Source organism: Arachis duranensis, chromosome 10, assembly GCF_000817695.3.
Source record: "Arachis duranensis cultivar V14167 chromosome 10, aradu.V14167.gnm2.J7QH, whole genome shotgun sequence".
Classification (NCBI taxonomy): Eukaryota; Viridiplantae; Streptophyta; class Magnoliopsida; order Fabales; family Fabaceae; genus Arachis; species Arachis duranensis.
The window spans coordinates 19,992,884-20,000,322 of record NC_029781.3 but is presented as its reverse complement, the minus strand read 5'-3'; positions in this window follow the sequence as shown (position 1 = coordinate 20,000,322).

Here is a 7,439-nt window from a genome sequence, read left to right as displayed (position 1 = left end):
CCTAGTGAGGAAGACCTCCTGGGACGTCTCTCAAGCAAGAAGGAGTTACCTATTGAGGACCTAAAGGAATCTAAAGCTCATATAGAGACCATAGAGATTCCACTAAATCTTCTTCTGCCATTCATGAGCTCTGAAGACTATTCTTCCTCAGAAGAGGATGAAGTTATGACTGGAGAGCAAGTTGCTCAATATCTAGGAGCTATCATAAAGCTGAATGCCAAGTTGTTTGGTAATGAGACTTGGGAAGGTGAACCTCCCTTGCTCATTAGTGAACTAGATACATGGGTTCAGAAAATCTTACCTCAAAAGAGACAAGATCCTGGTAAATTCTTAATACCCTGTACCATAGGCACCATGACCTTTGAAAAAGCTCTGTGTGACCTGGGGTCAGGCATAAATCTTATGCCACTCTCTGTAATGGAAAAACTAGGGATCGTTGAGGTACAGCCTGCCTTATTCTCATTACAATTGGCAGACAAGTCAGTAAGACAAGCTTATGGATTAGTAGAGGACATGTTAGTAAAGGTTGAAGGCCTTTACATCCCCGCTGATTTCATAATCCTAGACACTAGGAAGGAAGAGGATAAATGCATCATTCTTGGAAGACCTTTCCTAGCCACAGCAGGTGCTGTAATAGATGTTAACAGAGGAGAATTAGTCCTTCAATTGAATGGGGACTACCTTGTGTTTAAGGCACACGGCCATCCCTCTGTAACAAAAGAGAGTAAGCATGCAGAGCTTCTCTCAGTACAGAGTCCAAAAGAGCCCCCACAATCAAACTCTAAGTTTAGTGTTGGGAGGCCACAACCAAACTCTAAGTTTGGTGTTGAGAAGACCCCACATTCAAACTCTAAGTTTGGTGTTGGGAAACCTTCATCATGCTTTGAACTTCTCTAAGGCTCCATGAGAGCCCACTGTCAAGTTAGTGACATTAAAAGAGCGCTTGTTGGGAGGCAACCCAATTTTTATTTATCTAATTTTCTTTTTATTTTATTGTTATTTTATGTTTTAGTAGGTTCATGATCATGAGGAGTCACGAAAAAAATATTAAAATTAAAAATAGAATCAAAAACAGCAGAGGAAAAATCACACCCTGGAGGAAGGACTTACTGGCGTTTAAACGCCAGTAAGGTGCATCTGGCTGGCGTTCAACGCCAGAACAGAGCATAGATCTGGTGCTGAATGCCAGAAACAAGCAACATCCTGGCATTTGAACGCCAGGAATGTGCCCTGAGGAAAGCTGGCGCTGAACGCCAGTAACAAGCATGGAACTGGCGTTCAACGCCAGAAACATGCTGCACATGGGCGTTGAACGCCCAGAACGTGCATCACTTCGGCGTTTAAACGCCAGAATGGTATGCTAAGGCATTTTACATGCCTAATTGGTGCAGGGATGTAACTCCTTGACACCTCAGGATCTGTGGACCCCATAGGATCATCTCAGGATCTGTGGACCCCACAGGATCCCCACCTAACATATTCTCCCCTCTTCTCAACATTCATTCTCTCTTTCCAATAAACACTCTTCCCTAAAACCCTTCACCAATCACCTCAATCTCTCTTCCCAATTACCCCCATCACCACTCACATCCATCCACTCTTCCCCATAAACCCCACCTACCTTCAAAATTCAAAAATCTTTCCCACCCAAACCCACCCTAAATGGCCGAACCTACCCTCTCCCCCCTTCCTATATATACCCCTCCATTCTACTTCGTTTTCACACAACACAACCCCCTCTTCTATACCTTGGCCGAAACCTACACCTCCCCTTCTCCTCCATATTTTCTTCTTCTTCTCCTTCTCTTCTTTCTTCTCTTGCTCGAGGGTGAGCAATTTTTAAGTTTGGTGTGGTAAAAGCATAAGCTTTTTATTTTTCCATAACCATTGATGGCACCCAAGCCCGGAGAATCCTCTAGAAAAGGAAAAGGGAAGACAAAAGCTTCCACCTCCAAGTCATGGGAGATGGAAAGATTCATCTCCAAAGCCCATCAAGACCAATTCTATGATGTTGTGGCCAAGAAGAAAGTGATCCCTGAGGTCCCTTTCAAGCTCAAGAAAAATGAGTATCCGGAGATCCGACATGAGATCCAAAGAAGAGGTTGGGAAGTTCTAACCAACCCCATTCAACAAGTCGAGATTTTAATGGTTCAAGAGTTCTATGCCAATGCATGGATCACTAGGAACCATGATCAAAGTATGAACCCGAATCCAAAGAACTATCTTACAATGGTTTGGGGGAAATACTTAGATTTTTGTCCGGAAAATGTGAGGTTGGCATTCAACTTGCACATGATGCAAGGAGATGTACGCCCCTACACTAGAAGGGTCAACTTTAATCAAAGGTTGGACCAAGTCCTTTTGGACATATGTGTGGAAGGAGCTCAATGGAAAAGAGACTCCAAAGGCAAGCCAGTTCAACTAAGAAGACTGGACCTCAAGCCTGTGGCTAGAGGATGGTTGGAGTTCATTCAACGTTCCATCATCCCCACTAACAACCGATCTGAAGTTACTGTGGATCGGGCCATCATGATTCATAGCATCATGATTGGAGAGGAAGTAGAAGTTCATGAAGTCATTTCCCATGAATTCTACAAAATAGCCGATAAGTCCTCTACTTTGGCAAGGCTAGCTTTTCCTCATCTTATTTGCCATCTATGTTACTCAGCTGAAGTTATCATAGAAGGAGACATCCTCATTGAGGAGGACAAGCCCATCACTAAGAAAAGGATGAAGCAAACAAGAGAGCCCACTCATGGAGCCCAAGGGACGCATGAGGAAGCTCATCACCAAGAAATCCCGGAGATGCCTCAAGGGATGCAGTTTCCTCCCAACAACTATTGGGAATAACTTAACACTTCCTTAGAAGATTTGAGTTACAATGTGGAACAATTAAGGGTGGAACATCAAGAGCACTCCATCATTCTCCATGAAATAAGAGAAGATCAAAGGGCAATGAGGGAGGAGCAACAAAGGCAGGAAGGGACATAGAAGAGCTTAAGGACATCATTGGTCCTTCAAGAAGAAGACGCCACTAAAGGTGGATTCATTCCTTGTTCTTATTTTTCTGCTTTTCGGTTTTTATGTTATGTGTTCATCTATGTTTCGTGTCTCTACTTCATGATCATTAGTAGTTAGTAACTATGTCTTAAAGTTCTGAATAATTCCATTAATCCTTCACCTCTCTTAAATAAAAAATGTTTTTAATTCAAAAGAACAAGAAGTACATAAATTTGGAAAATTATCCTTGAATTTAATTTAATTATATTGATGTGGTGACAATACTTTTTGTTTTCTGAATGAATGCTTAAACAGTGGATATTTTTTATCTTGTTGTTTATGAATGTTAAAATTGTTGGCTCTTGAAAGAATTATGAACAAAGAGAAATGTTATTGATGATCTGAAAAATCATAAATTTGATTCTTGAAGCAAGAAAAAGCAGTGAAAAAGCAAAAGCTTGCAGAAAAAAAAATTTGCGAAAAAAATAGAAAGAAAAAGAAAAAGCAAGCAGAAAAAGCCAATAGCCCTTAAAACCAAAAGGCAAGGGTAAAAAGGATCCAATGCTTTGAGCATCAATGGATAGGAGGGCTCAAGGAAATAAAATCCAGGCCTAAGCGACTAAATCAAGCTGTCCCTAACCATGTGCTTGTGGCATGCAGGTCCAAGTGAAAAGCTTGAGACTGAGTGGTCAAAGTCGTGATCCAAAGCAAAAAGAGTGTGCTTAAGAGCTCTGGACACCTGTAACTGGGGACTCTAGCAAAGCTGAGTCACAATCTGAAAAGGTTCACCCAGTCATGTGTCTGTGGCATTTATGTATCCGGTGGTAATACTGGAAAACAAAGTGCTTAGGGCCACGGCCAAGACTCATAAAAGTAGCTGTGTTCAAGAATCAACATACTTAACTAGGAGAATCAATAACACTATTCGAAATTCTAAGTTCCTAGAGAAGCCAATCATTCTGAACTTCAAAGGAAAAAGTGAGATGCCAAAACTGTTCAGAAGCAAAAAGCTACAAGTCCCGCTCTTCTAATTAGAATTAATATTCATTGATATTTTGGAATTTATAGTATATTCTCTTCTTTTTATCCTAATTGATTTTCAGTTTCTTGGGGACAAGCAACAATTTAAGTTTGGTGTTGTGATGAGCGGACAATTTATATGCTTTTTGGCATTGTTTTTAAGTAGTTTTTAGTATGATCTAGTTACTTTTAGGGATGTTTTCATTAGTTTTTATGCTAAATTCACATTTTTGGACTTTACTATGAGTTTTTGTGTTTTTCTGTGATTTCAGGTAATTTCTGGCTGAAATTGAGGGACCTGAGCAAAACTCTGATAAGGAGGCTGACAAAGGATTGTGATGCTGTTGGAATCTGACCTCTCTGAACTCGAAATAGATTTTCTGGAGCTACAGAACTCAAAATGGCGCGCTCTCAAAGGCGTTGGAAAGTAGACATCCAGAGCTTTCCAGCAATATATAATAGTCCATACTTTATTCGTGATTAGATGACGTAAACTGGCGCTCAACGCCAGTTCCATGTTGCTGTCTGGAGTCAAACGCCAGAAACACGTCACGAACCAGAGTTGAACGCCCAAAACACATTACAACTTGGCATTCAACTCCAAAAGAAGCCTCAGCTCATGGATAGATCAAGCTCAGCCCAAACATACACCAAGTGGGCCCTGGAAGTGGATTTATGCATCAATTACTTACTCCTGTAAACCCTAGTAGCTAGTTTAGTATAAATAGGATAGTTTACTATTGTATTAGACATCTGAGGATTGTATTATTCAGTCTTGGGACGTTTAGTTCTCAGATCATGGGGGCTGGCCATTCGGCCATGCCTGAACCTTTCACTTATGTATTTTCAACGATAGAGTTTCTACACACCATAGATTAAGGGTGTGGAGCTCTGCTGTACCTCAAGTTTCAATGCAATTACTATTATTTTCTATCCAATTCGATTTATTCCTGTTCTAAGATATTCGTTGCACTTCAACTTGATAAATGTGAAGATCCGTGACACTCATCATCATTCTCACCTATTAACGCGCGTGACTGACAACCACTTCCGTTCTACCTTAGACCGGGCGCATATCTCTTGGATTCCTTAATTAGAATCTTCGTGGTATAAGTTAGAATTGATGGCAGCATTCATGGGAATCCGAAAAGTCTAACATTGTCTGTGGTATTCCGAGTAGGATTCTGGGATTGAATGACTGTGATGAGCTTCAAACTCCTGAAGGCTGGGCGTTAGTGACAGACGCAAAAGAATCACTGGATTCTACTCCAACCTGATTGAGAACCGACATATGATTAGCCGTGCTGTGACAGAGCATTTGGACCATTTTCACTGAAAGGATGGGATGTAGCCATTGATAACAATGATGCCCTACATACAGCTTGCCATAGAAGGGAGTGATAAAATTGGATAAAAACAGCAGGAAAGCAGAGATTCAACAGGGACAAGCATCTTCATACGCTTATCTGAAATTCCCACCATTAATTTACATAAGTATTTCTATCCTTTATTATTCACGTAAGTATCTCTTTATATTTCCCATAATAAATTGTTATCCGCCTGACTGAGATTTACAAGATGACCATAGCTTGCTTCATACCAACAATCTCTGTGGGATCGACCCTTACTCATGTAAGGTATTACTTGGACGACCCAATACACTTGCTGGTTAGTTGTGCGGAGTTGTGATAAAGCGTGATTCACGTTTGAGAGCACCAAGTCTTTGGAGCCATTATTGATGATCACAATTTTGTCCACCAGCGCCAATAGACTTGGAGCTCTCAAACATGAATCACACTTTGTCAAAACTTCGCACAACTAACCAGCAAGTGCACTGGGTCGTCCAAGTAATACCTTATGTGAGTAAGGGTCGATCCCACGGAGATTGTCGGTATGAAGCAAGCTATGGTCATCTTGTAAATCTCAGTTAGGCGGATTCAAATGGTTATAATGGTTTTTGAATATAAAGATAAATAAAGCATAAAATAAAGATAGAGATACTTATGTAATTCATTGGTGGGAATTTCAGATAAGTGCATGAAGATGTTGTGTTCCTTTTGAATCTCTGCTTTCCTACTGCTTTCATCCAATCATTCTTACTCCTTTCTATGGCAAGCTGTATGTTGGGCGTCACTGTTGTCAATGGCTACTTCCCATCTTCTCAGTGAAAATGGTCCAAATGCTCTGTCACAGCACGGCTAATCATCTATCGGTTCTCGATCATGTCGGAATAGAATCCAGTGATTCTTTTGCGTCTGTCACTACGCCCAACACTCGCGAGTTTGAAGCTTGTCACAGTCATTCAATCCCTAAATCCTACTCGGAATACCACAAACAAGGTTTAGACTTTCCAGATTCTCAAGAATGCTGCCAATGAATTCTAGCTTATACCACGAAGATTCTGATTAAGGAATCCAAGAGATATTCACTCTAGCTTTCGCTTGTAGAACGGAAGTAGTTGTCAGGCATGCGTTCATAAGGATGGATGATGATGAGTGTCATGGATCATCACATCCATCAGGTTGAAGTACGAGTAATATCTTAGAATAAGAATAAACTTGAATTGAATAGAAGAACGATAATAATTGCATTAATTCTCGAGGTACAACAAGGCTCCACACCTTAATCTATGCTGTGTAGAAACTCCACCGTAATGGTGTTCATTCGCTTTGGCCCCGGAGAGGGAACCAGAATAACCAAGACATGGTCAAAAGACCCTCAATACAATAGTAAAAAGTTATATTTATACTAAACTAGTTACTAGGGTTTACAGAAATAAGTCTTAGTGCAGAAATCCACTTCCGAGGCCCACTTTGGTGTGTGCTTGGGCTGAGCTTGAGCTTTACACGTGTAGAGGCTTCTCTTGGGGTTAAACGCCAAGTTGTAACGTCTTTTTGGCGTTTAACTTTGGTTTGTGACGTGTTTCTGGCGTTTTACTCTAGAATGCAGCATGAAACTGGCGTTGAACGCCAGTTTGCGTCATTTTGACTCGAATAAAGTGTGAACTATTATATATTTCTGAAAATCCCCTGATGTCTACTATCCAATGCAGTTGAGAGCGCACCATTTGGAGTTCTGTAGCTCCAGAAAATCTATTTCAAGTGCAGGGAGGTCAGAATCCAACAGCATCAGCAGTCCTTTGTCAGCCTCCTATCAGATTTTTGCTCAGGTCCCTCAATTTCAGCCAGAAATTACCTAAAATCACAGAAAAACACACAAATTCATAGTAAATTCTAGAAATTTGAATTTTGCATAAAAACTAATAAAAACATCCCTAAAAGTAGCTAGATCCTACTAAAAACTACTTAAAAACAATGCTAAAAAGCGTATAAATTATCCGCTCATCACAACACCAAACTTAAATTGTTGCTTGTCCCCAAGCAACTGAAAATCAATTAGGATAAAAAGAAGAGAATATA